The following is a 7,492-nucleotide window of genomic DNA, read 5'->3' on the forward strand; positions in this document are numbered from 1 at the left end:
GATGTTCTTTTTTTTAAAGATTTTATTTATTCATGAGAGGCACACACACACACACACACAGAGAGAGAGAGAGAGAGAGAGGGAGGGAGAGGGAGAGGGAGAGGGAGGCAGAGACACAGGCAGAGGGAGAAACAGGCTCCATGCAGGGAGCCTGACGCGGGACTCGATCCTGGGTCTCCAGGATCAGGCCCTGAGCTGAAGGCAGTGCTAAACTGCTGAGCTACCGGGCTGCCCTCTTTCTTGATGTTCTAAGAACACTCAGTGTTCTGTTGTCACAGAGAAAGAACTCCTCTACTGTCATATATTCTCCCTGGCTCTTGACGTGAACACAAGCCCAGTCTCGAGATCGAACAGTGAGCCGTCCCTCAACGTCCTCTACCCAAATCTTTGGCTAAACTCATGGAACAAATAGTTTTCATTCTTTCTCTTGAGATTTTTAGAGGAATGGTCATTTTCTGAAAATGATGTGACTCTTGTCTCTTTCTTTCCAGTATGTTAGCTTGTTTTGTATCCATGGCTAGAACCTGCAGAGTAAAGTTCTATGACAGGTGAACAGTTGAACAGACCTCACTGCGATTTCCTCCTGGGAACCCGGAGGCTGGTGTGTGTTGGGGGAGAAAAAGAGACTCTCCCAATTCCATTTGTCTAGTTTATAGGTGGCATGTGAGGATCACGGTGCAGATCCAATGAGCCCAGAAATGCAGCCCAGTGGACAGAATGCAGCTTCCTTCCCCTGCTTTCCAGAGCTCATCAAATGGTGCCGTCATGCCAGCATTGATTGTGGTAATTGTCATTGCTGATAGGAAGGAGATATGTACCCAAATTCATAAAATTCACGCCAGTGATATGTGTACATTACATTTTGAACTATTCACTTCAAACTGTTCAGTTTAAAAACATGACATAGAAAAAATTATAATGAGTCCAGATCATCCACTCATTTGAATGATCTGACTAACCCAAATCTTGTTTCTCCTCTCTGTACTCAGATCTTACACCTAGAAACCTAGTGCTTCAGATACTTGGTCCTTTGTAATTTTAGAGCTTTCAACACCTGAGATTTGTAAGTTCCCACATCTGAGCTCCTGCCTGCGTTCATCCCTGGGAAACACGTTTTCTGGTATTTTTCTCTACACAGAACAGATTTCAGGTACTTCACCTCCATGACCCCCTCGGATCAGTGTGACAATCACTATTCCCGTTGGAGAGATAACGGGACTCACAGGGATAGCAGGATTTTCTCCAATAGAGCAGCTATCGCTTAGTCAACCCTGTTAATTTAGAAATAAACTCTTCTTGCTCTCTCCTTCAACACAGATTTGTCACCTGTGTTCTTTTACATAGATCACAGGCTTAATCGGATTCTCCAATAACATTAAAAAGGAAAGAAAATATGTAGTGATGAATATGGGGAATTTGCAGAATGTTAATCCATTCTCATACATTCAGCTCATCACCCCAGTCATAGGTAAGAAAGAACATATACACCTGTATTTATATGCTCAAAACACTACACTTTCTTTTAAAATGAATAAAAAAATTTTAGACCTTTGTAAGCTTGAATATTACATGTGCATTAAAGAGATAATACTACGGGGTGCCTGGGTAGCTCAGTCATTTACATGTCAGACTTTTGATCTCAGCACAGGTCTTGATGTCGGTGTCATGAGTTCAAGCCCGGCATTGCGCTCCATGCTGGGCATGGAACCTACTTTTAAAAAGAGAGGGAGAGAGAGAGAATACTAGGAACCTAACCCCCAAATGGAAACATATATCCAGACAAGACTTGAATGTGAATATTATTCACAGTAGCACAAAAGTGAAAATGACCCAAGTGGTCATCAGTGGGCAAATGAATGAAGGAAATGGTATATTCATATATGGAATGCTATTCAGTAATGGAAAGGAATGCAGTACCAATCCAAAGCATGGGGAAATCTGAAAGGGATTATGTTAAGTGAGAGAAGTTGGTCACAAAAGTTACACACATTACAACTCCATTTATATGAAATACCCAGAGAAGGCATAGGGAAAGAAAGTAGATCAGTGGTTGTGGGGTTGTGGGGTGAGAATGCAGAGTACATACAAGGAGACACATGCTTTCTTTGGAGGATGACTTAAATGTTCTAAAATTAGACAGGTGGTGGTTGCATGACTTGTACATTTACTGAAAATCATTAACTTGGACCCTGAAAATGGATGAATTTTATGACATCTAAATCATACTTAAATAAAGTTATTATTTTTTTTAATTTTGTTTCTATGGGTTCATTTTTATTTTTCTTTCTTTCTTTCTTTATTAATAATAAATTTATTTTTATTGGTGTTCAATTTGCCAACATACAGAATAACACCCAGTGCTCATCCCATCAAGTGCCCCCCTCAGTGCCCGTCACCCATTCACCCCCACCCCCTACCCTCCTCCCCTTCCACCACCCCTAGTTCGTTTCCCAGAGTTAAGAGTCTTTATGTTTGAAAAGGGATACTGTTGGGATGCCTGGGTGGCTCAGCGGTTGAGCACTTGCCTTTGGCCCAGGGCATGATCCTGGAGTCCCGGAATTGAGTTCCACATCGGGTTCCCTGCATGGAGCCTGCTTCTCCCTCTGCCTGTCTCTCTTTCTCTCTCTCTCTTTCTTTCTTTCTCTCTCCCTCTCTCTGTCTCTCATGAATAAATAAATAAAATATTTAAAAAGAAAAAAGAAAAAGGATATTACATTATTACATTATTTTGTATTTCAACACTTCTTTATTAAACACTATGCTCTTGAAAGTTTTCTGTCATAGAGTCTTTCAGTGCATGAAGGAGATAGGAGACGTGAAGCTAGCAGACCAGGAAGGGACTCAGGGCTTTGGTGTGTAACCTTGGGACATTTATCAAGGATTTTTATGGCCCCCTCTGCTTATCTGTGAAACAGAGACTCCAGTAACCATCTAGACAGCCCAGTTTTAGCCTCTGGATGGGAAATAACAAATGGCTCCAGCTGAGCATGTGGTCAGACTCAGTGAGTACAGTTATTAATTTACAAAGTTTCCATGATGGCGCATGGGCTATTGGTGGATGAGAAAGAGCCTGAGCAGTGTATCACCAACACCCAAGCTCCACTGTGGGCCAGCTGTGCAGTCAGTGACTGACAACGTCTGAGGCCCAGCCCCAGAATCTAGAGTCCATGGATCTTACCAGTCTAGGGGTGTTGTGGGGCTCAAAAATAACAACACAAAAGCACCTACCACAGGTTCTAAACACAGTAGGTACTCAATAAATGCTGATTTTCTCTATTGGGCTACCTTTTATAGCAAAAAAAAAAACCATAAAAAGTGTTGAATTGATTCTATCTCGAGTATTTAACCAATAAACACAGACTGCAACCATCCAGCTGAAGAGATGGTGACGTTTTATTACTGGTGCTCTGTGTATCCACATTAGTTACAGCAGATGGGTTTGATAACATTAGTTAGGTCAGCTAATGACACCTTTAGTCTACAATTGCACCTCCCACCTCTAACACACACACACAGCACAGGGAATAAAGTACCAAATCCTGACAAGGAATATCAGAAGGCTTTATATTCTAGATCTATTGGATGTTTGAAAATCTATCCCAGGGATGTGGAAAAGCTTGGTGAAAAACAAGGGTAAAAATAATGTTGAGATTCCAGTATACACGTGTTGGAAGAGCCCAAATCCAGAACTCCAGAACACTGTCGACACCGAACACCAATCCGATGGAGCCAGGAAAGCACTCATTCCCTGCTCGTGGAGATGAAAAGCAACACAACCACTCTGGAAGACAGTTTGGAAACTTCTTACAGAACTAAACCTACTCTTACCTCCATACGGCCCAGCAATCATGCTCCTTGGTGTTTATCCAAAGGAGCTGAACCCCACACGTGGGTGTTTATAGCAGCTTTATTCGTAATTGCCAAAACTTAGGAGCAACCAAGATGTCCCTCAATGGGTGAATGGATACGTGAACTGTGGTGCATCCAGATAAGGGAATATTATTCATCACTACAAAGAGATGAGCTTTCAAGGCACCAAAAGACACGAGGGATTTTAAATGCTTATTACTAAGTGAAAGACGTCAACTTCAAATGCTTTCACACTGTATAATTCCAACTCTATTCTGGAAAATGTGAAAATATGAAGACAGTAAAAAGATGAGGGATTTCCCAGTAAAAGAGGAGGGGTGAGTAAGTAGAGCACAGAGGATTTCTAGAGCAGTGAAAATACTCCGTATGATACCTTCATGGTGGATATGTGTCATCACACTTGTCCACACCCAAGGAGCACACCACTCTAAGAACGAACCCAATGTAAACTGTGTTTCTGTAGGTTCATCCATCATAACGATAGCACCACTCTGCTGGGGGATGTTCATGGGGGTGGAGGCTGCTGTGGGGATAGGGACTCTACGCAAAATCTCTGTACCTTCCTTTCAATTCTACTTGAACCTAAAAAAGTAAAGTCTTTTAAAAATGCAAAAGCAAATGCTCCTACTGAACAGTTGAGGGTGTCCTGGAGCTCTTCCAGGCTACTGTCCACAGCAGAGCCTTTCCATATGGGGCATGATAGAGGTGGGCACCCGAGGAAACCCCCCGGAGGGCAGTGGAGCCCACTTGGGGAATAAACGTGCACTGCAGGGGCTGTTTTTATAAAAGCCCATTTCACACGCAAACTTAGCAGGCCAGGCACCCGGGTGACTATTTACTGAGCCAGAGCTGAAGTGCCCATGTCAGCCAGCTGACGTGATTTGCACACTGTACGAATCCACAAACAGGCCAACCCTCCCAGCAGCATTGCACACCTGAATGTTTACAGCAGTTACCACCATTTCCATATCAAACTTTCCAACCAAACACCAGCCTCTTGGGTTCTACAACTTTTGGGGAAGCAGTAGCAATGAAGAGCATGGGATGCAGGCAGGAAGGCAACCAGGTGAGACTCTACCAATTTAACATGGTCCCCTAGACCTACCCAAGGGGGATGAAAATCGTCCTGTGAAAGTGTCTCTTGGCCATCGGGGATCGGTGTGCAGACCACAAGACAGTGGCTGTCCAGTCTTTCTTGGTCCTATTCTGTAAGCTTTTTTTGTGATTTTTGACCAGTTCCATAAACATCTTTAGCTTCAGATTGCTCATTTTTAAAATATCAATAATAATACCATCGATCCCAAAGGATTGTTATAAGAAATGGAACGTGGTCGATACACGAAATACCTGAAGCAAAAGAGGGGCTTCTGAACACTCTTTACCTTTCCTACCTTTCTTTCTTTCCTCCTCCCCAAGATGATCTGTGTTTTAAGGGACGAGCTAGGAAGCCGGTGCTAAGGATCAAATACCACCAGTCAGGAACACAGCTTCATGACTTTTAATTTTTAAAAACAACTTGACTTGCCCCACATCAAATATTCCAGCCTGTGCTCACCTACAAGTGCGCTGATAAAGACAAGCTGGGGGATAGGCAGCCGTCCACAGAGGAACAAAGGGATACATCTGGGGAGCAAAACCTCTTTGGTTGTGGAACAACCACCTCATTTCCCTCCATAAAGGGGGCCTTCGAGCAGCTGTGTGGACTCACGCTGAGCCATCATGCTTGTCATGCCCCCAGACTGCAAGTGTCAGATCCCAGACCAGATACTGGGACGCGAGGCTTTGGTGTCAAAATGGGCCAAAGCCACCAACACTGTGCACAGCTTAATGAAAACCAAAACAGCAGTTCAATTGTTTTTCCTTCTCGAAAAGTTTTAAAGTTTTTGCATAGACAGTTTTTATCTTTTTGTCTCTATATGAAGTCAAGAGGTTTTATTTTCATTAGGCACAAAGTGTCCATTTAAATAGGTCATTCTAATTTTCATTGTATATCCTACATTCTTTTTTTTTAAGATTTTATTTGTTTATTCATGAGAGACACAGAGAGAGACACAGAGACACAGGCAGAGGGAGAAGCAGGCTCCCTGTGGGGAACCTGATGTGGGACTCGATCCCAGGACCTCGGGATCATGCCCTGAGCCTAAGGCAGATACTCAACCACTGAGCCACCCAGGTGCCCCATATCCTACATTCTTTATAATTCTAAAGTTAGAGTAGAATAAATCAGGAGTAGGCTTCCAGAAAAAGTGGCCAAATTGCTGAATGAATCTCCCTTGCGGTGCTCCCCCACCTGCTCATGAAGCAAAGTTGCATAGAAGCTCTGATGCACACAGCTACATCCACGGGTGATGGAATTCTCTGTGGCATTCTATTTATCTCCTGGCCTCTTTAAAGAAATGGCAGATAATCATGTCACATGGTTTGAGGAGGGGACGAGACTTTGAATGGCTGACTGCTGACAGGTCAACGGCATTCGTTCCATAGACCTGAAATCCAGAAGAGCACCTGGCCAGAGCTGTAGGATCCGTTTCTCTCTTAAGGTTTACCAGGGCACCCAAAATGTCAGTTGCCTTGAGTAAGAAAGACTAGTGTTTGTGTAAGTGAACAGATGGTGAGATGGTGAGCAAGGGTGGAAGTGAGAGAAATGGTCTTTCAGGGTGGATGCCCTCCACCATCTATCCTGATATCAAGTACTGCTGGGTGGTGGAGACTCTTCCCAAATCGCGGGGAGATGACATTCTGCCTCCGTTTGCACTACTTCCTGGAGAAAAGGTCTTCTGAATATCCTGGGAGCAAACCACATAGAGAAGGTTGTGGAAGAGAGCAGAGCGCAGGGCTTCCAGAGGGAGGGACAGAGTTTCCTTCACATCCTTCCGTCTGTAGGGCTGGACACCAGCTGGTGCTTTGGCAGGGCAAGGAGCCTGCCTCTGGGACGTGTGAGGTTGCAATTGGATTCACTACAGATGCCACTTGTCCTGGACTGGAAGGGCAGCCCAGCATAGTTTCACATCCCTGGGCAGCACCTCAGGGAGCGGGATGATAGGCTTTCTCCGACAGTGGGGAGCTCACACATGGTACACACGGGATGAGGGGTTTACCTGGGACATCGTTTTGATACAGTTTTGTTGGAATATAATTTACATATTAAATAATTCATCTACTCAAAACATACAACTCAGTAGTAGTGGGTACACTCACAGTTATATGCGACTGTCAGCACAGTCAATATTAGAGCCTCAAACTCTTTAGCTGTAACTCCCTTACCGCTCCGTGGCCCCAGCCCCAAGGAAACACTAATCGACGTTCCATCTCTGTAGATTTGCCTATTCTGGACATTTTACATACCTAGAGTCATAAAATGTGTGGCTTTTTGTTTGGCTTCTTTCACCTAGCCTCACGTTTTTGTGGTTCTTATACCCTAGTTCAGGATTTCACCCCCTTTTGTGGAGGAGTGGTCTTCCATCGCAGGGATGGATCGTATTTGCTTATCCATTCATACGCTGATGTGCACTAGAGTTGTTTCAATCTTTGGCCATAATGATTTGTGCTGCTGTGAACATCTGTGTTCAAACTTTTGTGTGGAGAGCGTTGTTCTTTATCTTGACTGTATATCTAGGAGTGG

The 7,492-nt window shown here is 43.9% G+C and overlaps 1 long non-coding RNA gene across 1 annotated transcript; it reads left to right on the top strand.

The window, feature by feature from the left end:
* The first annotated feature begins 283 nt into the window (after nt 1–283).
* LOC140622393 (uncharacterized) lies at nt 284–2,175 on the top strand. Its single transcript, XR_012022163.1, has 4 exons — nt 284–353; nt 492–548; nt 657–783; nt 1,139–2,175. It is a non-coding gene; the product is annotated as an uncharacterized lncRNA (long non-coding RNA).
* The last annotated feature ends 5,317 nt before the right edge of the window (nt 2,176–7,492 follow it).

Source organism: Canis lupus, chromosome 31 (assembly GCF_048164855.1).
Source record: "Canis lupus baileyi chromosome 31, mCanLup2.hap1, whole genome shotgun sequence".
Taxonomy (NCBI): Eukaryota; Metazoa; Chordata; class Mammalia; order Carnivora; family Canidae; genus Canis; species Canis lupus.